Source organism: Coffea arabica, chromosome 7e (assembly GCF_036785885.1).
Source record: "Coffea arabica cultivar ET-39 chromosome 7e, Coffea Arabica ET-39 HiFi, whole genome shotgun sequence".
Lineage (NCBI taxonomy): Eukaryota > Viridiplantae > Streptophyta > Magnoliopsida > Gentianales > Rubiaceae > Coffea > Coffea arabica.
The window spans coordinates 22886838-22896461 of NC_092323.1; the positions used below are offsets into that span (position 1 = coordinate 22886838).

Consider the following 9624-nt stretch of genomic DNA (forward strand, 5'->3'; position numbering starts at 1 on the left):
AATAGAGTAGGTTAAGGGCCTAGTACTTGTTTAAATTGCTCATCGTGGGATCGACCTGATATTTGCCCAAAACTATCAAGTGACCTGTACACTTGCAATCTAACGGGTACAATTCGGAATTAAAGTTACACTGATATAAAAATTCCGTCAAACTTTTGGCGTCGTTGTCGGGGAGCGGCAATATTAGGGCGAAACAAGTTTTATTAATTTAGACCTTTATATTAGATTAGTTGGTATTAGTGTACTAAAAATTCTTGTTAATATTTTGGATTGGATAGTTATTTTTGTGATATAATTACTACATTGTCTCTATTTTTCAATTCTTGTAGTATATGCACCGAGCTTCACGTGTAGTAGCACCTTTTGACCCCGAAATTGAAAGGACACTACGTACACAAAGAACGCGTACACCACAACAACAAGAAGAAGAGATTAGGCAACCTATTGAGAGAATTGTGATAGAGCTACCGTTTGAAGAAAAAATGGCGGAAAACAAAGCAAATAGGCGAGTTCTAAGGGATTTTACTTTACCGGGAACACAAGGATCTCAAACAAGCATAACAAGACCAACGGTAAAACAATTTTATGATTAAACCATCACTTATTCAAATGGTTCAACAATCTCAATATGAAGGTAATGCTACCGAACATTCAAATTCTGATTTGTCAACATTTTTTGAAATTTGTGATTCAATAAAGTTTAATGATGTTAGTGATGATGCAATTAAGTTTCGATTGTTTCTATTTTCACTAAGGGACAAGGCCAAGATTTGGTTATAATCTCATCCTCCAAACACTTTTACTACTTGGGCGGAATTAGCTAAGGCTTTTTTTAATAATTCTTTCTACCTGAAAAAATTGCTAAATTTAGAATGGATATAACTAGTTTCTCTCAACAAGAAGGAGAGATATTGTACGAAACTTGGGAGCGCTATCGGGAGTTACAACGAAGATGTCCTCATCATGGTCTCCCCGATTGACTAATAGTCCAAATATTTTATAATGGTCTCACATATCCGACAAAGACGCATATCGATGCGGCAGTGGGAGGAGCGTTGATGGGAAAGTAAGTTAAGGAAACTCAACAATTGATTGAAGAAATGACTGCTAATAATTACCAATGGGCTAACGAACAAGGTAATACAAGGAGAACCGCATGTATCCTTGAAGTAGATATCTTGAATGCGTTAAGTGCAAAGATGGATAATGTGGTTAAGATGCTTAATAGGCAAGTTGGTTCTAGTTCTAATCAAGGAGTAGTTGTTGCGTATTGTACTAATTGTGGCGGAAATCATGATGATTCTATGTGTTCTAACAGCGAACATGTTTAATATCTCAACAATTACAAGCGTCCATTCCAAAACAATCCATATTCCAATACTTATAATCCAGGGTGGTGTAGTCATCCAAACTTTGGATAGAAGGATCAAGGGAACCAACAAAGACCAATGAATTCATTGGGTTTTCAACCAAAACAATCACTTCCGGAGTCTAAACCAACTTGGAAATTGGCAATTAAGAATCTAGCAAATGTATCAAATGATAAAATTGAAAAACTAGCTAGTGTCATTACTCAACGGTTTGAGAGAATTGAGGGAAGGATGGACCAACTCACCAATATGTATAGGAATGTCGAGGTCCAATTAGACCAAATAGTTAATGTGGTCAACAATCGGAACCAAGGGAATTTACTTAGTAAGACTGAGGTGAACCCAAGGGAGCATGTGAAAGCCATAACCATCCGTAGTGGTAAGGAAGTGAGTGAGCCGCTTGTGGTTGAAAGTGTGAGAGAACATGAAAAACAAGCAGTTGAGTGAGTTAAGAGAGGATAGCAAGAAAATTAAAGGGAAAGACAAGGTGGAAGAAAGCGAGCCACAGATTGTAGAGACAACATCAATTCCTCCACCAGTGCCATTTTCACAAAGATTGAAACATTTGATAAATGACAAAGAATTTGAGAAGTTTGTCAACATTTTCAAACAATTACATATTAACATTCCTTTTATTGATGCTATTTTGCAGATTCCTTCGTACGTAAAGGTTCTCAAGGAGATAATAACTAAGAGAAGGAGGTTAGTAGATAGCGAGACTATTGCATTAACGGAGGAATATTGTGCCATCATACAAAACAAATTACCACCAAAGTTGAAAAATATAGGGAGTTTTACAGTTCCTTGCACTATTGGTAATGTAGAATTCTCTAAAGCACTATGTGACATTGGTGCTAGTGTGTCATTGATTCCTTTGATTATGGCCAGACAATTGGGGTTGAAAGAGTTAAAACGTACTAATATTTTTTTACAATTGACTGATAGGTCTATTAGATACCCAATGGGTATATTGGAGAATGTGCTTATTAAAGTACAGAAATTCATCATCCCCGTTGATTTTGTTGTTTTAGATATGGAAGAGAATGTCAATGTACCAATTATTTTTTGGGAGACCATTTCTGGCCACTACAGGTACTATAATAGATGTTAAACGTGATAAGTTCAAGTTTCAAATCGGTGAATAGGAAGTGAAATTTGATTTGAGTAAAGTAGAGAAGTATCTCTTTTTTACCGATCATATTTATTCTGTTGATATATGTGATCAACTGACATTAGAGATGAGTCAAGTTAATCTTGACGATGACTCTATTGAATTTTGTCTTAATGGTATAGGCTTGCAAGAGGAACAAGTTGAAGAAATGACCAAATATTTGCAGGCACAAGTCCTTTACAAAAGGAGCAATGCGTATGAGGAGTTAGGGTTGAGCAAAGGGCTACCCCACCATCGTGTGAGCAAGCTCCACGGCTTGAACTGAACCCACTTCCTAAACACCTCAAATATGTATTTCTTGGAGAAAATGAGACATTACCAGTGATTGTTAATGCCGCACTTGATGAGGAACAACTTAGCAAGCTTTTACGCGTTTTGAGGAAACATTTAAAGGCTATAGGATGGATGATTTCTGATATCAAAAAAATTAGTCAAACTATTTGTCTACACCAAATTTTGTTGGAAGAAAACGCTAAACCTGTGGTTGAGACTCAAAGAAAGTTAAATCCAAACATGAAAGAATTAGTAAGAGTAGAAATCCTTAAATGGCTAGATGCAGGTATAATTTTTTCAAACTCTGATAGTGATTGGTTTTAACCATAGTGTCAAGTAAAGGGGGGATAACCATAGTATGTGGTAAAAATGATGAAATGATTCCTTTTATAGTTGTGGTTGGGCAGTGAATCTGTATTGATTATAGAAAACTGAATGCAGCTACTAGAAAGGATCATTTCCCTCTTCCTTTTCTTGATCAAATAGTAGAAAGGTTGGCCGGATATGAATTTTAATTGTTTCTTGGATGGTTTTTCAGATACAATCAAATAGTCATTGCACCGGAAGATCAAGAGAAAATCACATTTACCTGTCCTTACGGCACTTTTGGATTTTGAAGAATGCTTTTTGGACTGTGCAATGCACCGGTCACTTTCCAACGTTTCATAATGGCAATTTTCTCCGATTTTAATGAGAAAATTATGAAAATCTTCATGGATGACTTTTCTGTATTTGGATCTACTTATGATCATTGCCTTAACAATTTAGATCTAGTTTTGCAGAGATGCGAAGAAACAAACTTTGTACTTAATTGAAAAAAAGTTACTTCATGATTTGTAAGGATATTTGTTCTAGGCCATAAAATTTCTTCAAAAGGTATTGAACTAGATCAAGCCAAGATAGAAGTTATTGAGAGAATGCCTCCACCTATCAATATGAAGGGCATTCGAAACTTTCTTGGACACGTGGGGTTCTATCGGTGGTTTATTAAGGATTTCTCCAAAATTGCTACACCTTTATGTGAATTACTTGCAAAAGACGTTCTTTTTCACTTTAATGATGATTGCTTACTTGCTTTTAATAGGTTGAAGAAGGAACTTGTCTCCGCACCCATAATAGCATCACTGGATTGGAGCTTACCGTTCGAATTGATGTGTAATGCTAGTGATTTTACGGTGGGAGCTGTTCTTGGGCAAAAGGATGATAAGTGACTTCATGTCATTTGATAAATGAAGCTCAAATCAATTATACGATAACAGAGAAGGAGTTGCTAGCTGTGATATTTGCATTGAATAAGTTTAGATCTTACTTAGTGGGATCTAAAGTCATCGTTTACACCGACCATGCAGCACTTAAATATCTTTTAAATAAGAAAGATGCAAAACCTCGACTAATTCGGTGAATTTTATTATTACAGGAATTTGATTTGGAGATCAGAGATAAAAAGGGATCCGAAAACTTAGTCGCAGATCATCTTTCTAAACTGGAGAATATGCTTCAAGGAGACCATTCCCACATTAAAGAAGAATTTTCAGATGAGTTCTTAATGGCGATTCGAAAGTCACCATGGTATGCTGACTTCGTTAACTTTGTAGTTAGTGGAGTGCTACCAAGTGATTTGAATTCCCACCAAAGAAAAAAATTCTTAAATGATACTAAACATTACTTTTGGGAGGAACCATTCTTTTCCAAATATTATGCGCAAGGAATAATTCGAAAATGTGTTCCAGAAGAAGAGGTACATAGTATTTTAATGCATTGTCACACCCTTGAGACGGGAGGCCATTTTAGTACAACTACGACCGTAGCAAAGGTATGACAATCAAGATTTTATTGGTCTACTATATACCGAGATGCTAGAAATTGGGTTAAGAGTTGTGATCAATTCCAAAGAACTGGTAATATCTCAAGAAAGAATGAAATGCCTCTAACTACATATTTGAAAATTGAGTTATTTGATATTTGGGGCATTAATTTTATGGGACCATTTCCTAACTCATTTAATAACAAGTACATTCTTTTAGCGGTCGATTATGTCTCTCAATGGGTGGAGGCCATTCCTTCAAAAACTAATGATGCTAAAGTTGTGCTTAAATTCCTTAAACGGAACATATTTTGTAGGTTTGGTGTCCCAAAGGCAATTGTAAGCGACAAAGGTAAGTATTTTTGTAATAAATTCATTGACACTTTGTTGCTTAAATATGGATATAGGCATAAAAAGTCACTTCCCTATCATCCTCAAGCCAATGACCAAGCGGAGTTGGCCAACTGGAAGATCAAACTCATTTTGGAAAAAACTGTCAATCAATCGAGAAAGGATTGGTCAAACAAGTTAGAAGATACTTTGTGGGCGTATAGAACGGCATTTAAAATGCCGTTGGAAATGTCTCCATATAAGATTGTTTATGGGAAAGCGTGTCATTTACCTGTAGAAATAGAACATAAAACTTATTAGGCCATTAAGGCTATTAATCTTGATTTTAAATCTACAGGTAAAAAGAGACTGCTCGAACTAAGCGAATTGGAGGAATCACGGTTAACTTCGTATGAAAATGCCAAGATTTACAAAGATAAAGTAAAATTTTGGCATGATAAACACATTCTTCCTAAGCATTTTGAAGAAGGGCAAAAGGTGTTATTGTTTAACTCAAGGTTTAAATTGTTCCTTGGAAAGCTTAAATCTCGATGGTCCGGCCCATTTGAAGTGGTTCGCACATTTCTTTATGGAGCGGTGGAAATTAAAGGGAAAAACGGTGCCCCATTCAAAGTGAATGGTCAATAATTGAACCCTTATTTGGCTGGAGAGAGGGTTCCTAAAGGAGTGATTTACTCCTTAGGAAATACATTTGAAAGTTAAAGAAGCTTTAGGGAAGTCGAGCTTAACGACTTTAAACAAAGCGCTTGTTGGGAGGCAGCCCAATATTAATATTATAGTTGTGTGTTTTTCATGTATTTCTTGCATTTTGGTTTGATTTGGATTTCTAATTATATGTATTTTATTGGTTTGTAGGGGCGATACCGGAGTTTCAACTTTTATCATGGAGGAGCACTTGAAAAACGATAGTTAAAAAGGGAAGTTTCTATATTGGATTTTGTTCTTAATTTCTAAATTTCTCGTTCATATATCCAATGTTGAATTTTCGTGATATTCAAGTGAGTTTCGGTAATAATATGTTTGTATAAGTTCATTAACTCATTCGATGTGCATCTCATGCCTAAAAGTGCCATTTTAGTGTTAAAGCGCCAAAATGATCAAAGAACCTCAACCATCAATTTGCAATTTAGATGTGTTTGATGTATTTTGAAAGGTTGAATTTTGTGTTTAGGGTATATTACACTTGCATGTGGTGTTGAAATTGCGAAAATATTCATTACAAGTGTAATTTGGAATTAGTAGAAAAAGGTAGTAAAAATTGAAAAAAATTTGCAGTTTCTGCAAAAATTGCAGAAACAGACTGATCCGAGCTCAGATCGATTCGCGGATATAGCAAAACCGAGGCTTCGGTTATGCATTTTTCCAATTTTTCTTCTTCTTTTTCATTGAAACCCTAACCCCTCTCCTCCAACTTCCATTTCATCCATTAATCTTCCAATCTTTCACCATAAAAACATCCCCAAACCTCTTGTGGTCATAAACCCTTAACAATTTCGCATCAAAAACATCAATTTGGGGGTCTTTGATTGTCAAAATCGGGAAAGTGACCGAACTAAAATTCATCCATTTGGGGGCCGAAATTGGGCTCGTTTTTTCAGAATTTTGCACTTTTAGCTTCCTCTAGCATCACTCTACATACTTGAGGTAAAATTTCTCAACCCTCTTTGTTATTTTACATTTTCCAATTTTCAATTTTTCTAGTTTTTAATATATTTTGGGAAATACATATTTGTTGAAATTCTTTGTTGTATTTGTGCTACATTGTACTAAGTAATGTTGTTAAGCCTATTTTTATACTTAATAAGGAAATAATTGTGGTTAATATAGACTTTTTCTTATTGGGCTAATAGATATTGCCACCTTTTGCTCGTACTTTCTCGCTCTCTTTGGATATATTGGACTTGTTTTAAAGGAGAGAGACTCTTTGTATGCCAATTAGAGGATTAAATATGATAATTTGAACAAATTGGGATAAATGTCTTGAATGGAAGTGCTAAAATGTAGTGAATTGTTGCAATTGAGGTGATTTAAGGTGATTTTGGATATATGTACACTTTGAAGTTGATTTAAGGTGATTCTAGAAGTTCTACTTTGTGACACATCATTTTTTGCAAGTCCCATTGTTCCCCTATATGTCTGTGATGAGATTTTTGATATATACATGCATTATAAATGGTGGCATTTTGCTTGGACACTTGTAATGTTGAAACTTTTCTTCAATTTGGTGTTTTTTTTTGCAAGGAGTTTAGGCCTTTTTCAAGGGAAAACTCTGTCGAAATTTTCTCAACTGAATTTCTAACATTTTAGAAGTGTCACTCGCTTTCCTTTTTTCTCAAATGGTATAAGGTTTTGTTTGTTATAATATGCACTAATTTTGAAATTGATATGGGCACGATGGTTCGAACAAGAAGAGTTATTATTCGCACTCCTTTGCCTTCTTCGAGTAAGGAACATACACCGTCATTGCACGAGGAATCTTCTTCACAAAAGGGGGAATCTCCTTCACCTGAGTCACCTCCTCGATCAAGACGCAAGTGGGCGTCTACAAATCGAGAAGAGTCACCTCCAGACTATGATACCACGAGATTCACTTAGTTCGAAAATCAACAGTGGTATGACGTCGGCTTAGCCAAAGAGATCATAATTGAGAAGCATTTGGCACCCGAGGCGGACGATCATTACAAGGTGTCCACGGCATTTGGTCAACTCAGATGGGCCAATATTCTGAAGTTTCCGAGGTATTACTACCCAAACTTGGTACGGGAGTTTTATGCCAATGTCGAGGATAAACATGGACATAGTGCCAATTTGATTGTATCTTGGGTTCGAGGCAAGAGAGTGGCCATCACCTGGGAGACCATCGCCCGATTTGTCAAGCTCAAAGATGAGGGAGCGGATGTAAAGCTGACCAAGGAATTTAAGGCGTGTGATCCTTCGCAAATCAAAGTAGTGGTATCACGCCTTAAGGGTCAATATCGAGATAGAGGTAGTTTGAAAAAGAAGACCGTCTAAATTGACTCTTTTGAAGCTCGGTATCATCTCATCTTCTATCTCTTTGCACATAATGTGGTACCCAAGAAGAGTGGCAAACGCGAGCTAAGAAATAGCGATATCTACTCTTGGATAAGATGATGCATGGTATGGGCTGGCAGCTGACTGGTATTCCTCTGGCCAGTATCATTATCAGCTACATGCGGACCACAGCTCGCATGAGGGCCGGCGAATCCTGCTTTGGATTCCCTCGCCTTCTTTCCCTCCTTTTTGAGAAGCTCGAGATTCCCCTTGGAGCCGAGTGAGCCCTTGTCACCAAGGCCACTGATAAGATCAATGCCCCGTTGCTCAAGTCTTTAGGAATTCCAACGGACTTTGGCGCTTCCTTGGTTCGAGACGCTGGTGAAGTTTCGACCTCCGCTCAACCTCCATCTTACTCTTAACCGAGACCGGAAGCTCAAGAAAAGGAGGCACAGCCGACTCCACCTCCTCCTATTCCACCTCCACCACCTCCGTCTAGGTCTCCATGGCAAGAGGTTCTCAACTGTGACACCCCCACTTCTCCCTAAGGCGAACCAAAGGGTATCCGCAGGACGCCTGCCCAACTCTTGCCAGGACTCAAGCAATTTCTATTCAAGCTTATAACGGTACTAAAAGTCGATAACCAGCAAATACACATACAAATAGCGCGGAAGCGTTCAAGGTTAATGATTTTTAACAATCACCCAATCCTTACATCGGGTTTCCATAATACAGCCCAAAATATACAATATCCAAAAGTCTAGACAAAAGAGTTGGAACCCTATTATATGAGTACACAAAAGAGAAATTCCTCCGAACCTCATTCCAAGCCCAAACCTATTAAGGACAACAAATCTACAGGGTGAGCAAAACGCTCGTGAGGCCAAGAGCACACATGCAAGCACATTGTTCAAGTAACAATTCCAATTTAACAAATAGAGCAATAATATTGTAATAAATAACAATCCGAGCGGAAAAGTAAACAGAAACAATTCAAGGATATCGGAGCTCTCAGGAGCTAATTTCCACTTGCTTTGCCAACCGTAGATTACCACTTACTTCCCTCCGTCCACCGTTCACCTCCCGGCCCCGCAAGACAATTATAAGGCGATACTCCACGAGTATGCCAAGTAAGACCACTCATTAGATCGAGCTTATTTATCTCATGGCTCACCAAGGTTCCCGATCAAACCCATGCCGGCTCGAGTCCAGGGTCGGCCTATGAGTTTGGGCGTCCCTCATTTACATTTGAGAGTCGAGGAGATTCACTCCAACGACGTATGCAGTCATAGCATACCATTTCATTTCATTCAATCATTCAATCATCTCATTTCATTCAATTAAGTCATTCATAATTCATTTAGTACATTTGAATCATGAGTCATTTATTTCAAATAAGAACGAGTGCGGTAAAGTACACACTCGCCTCTATTTTCAAAATCTCCAAACAATCATAACAATTAAATTTGTATCAAGTATTCATATATTTAACACTCACCAATATAAGTAATGAGGAAGAAATGTCCCTCGGAGCTTTAGACGTTCACTGTGGGATCCCATTGAAAGTACTCGTGTGTGCCTGAGCAAATAATAATAGACTATCATTCACAAATCTCTACTATTAAAGAAGATCGTACCATAGT

At 37.3% G+C, this 9624-nt stretch overlaps 1 non-coding gene across 1 annotated transcript; it reads right to left on the reverse strand.

The window, feature by feature from the left end:
* Positions 1–863: 863 nt before the first annotated feature.
* LOC113702574 (small nucleolar RNA R71) lies at positions 864–970 on the reverse strand. The gene has a single exon (XR_003451211.1). It is a non-coding gene; the product is annotated as a small nucleolar RNA R71 (small nucleolar RNA).
* Positions 971–9624: the final 8654 nt, after the last annotated feature.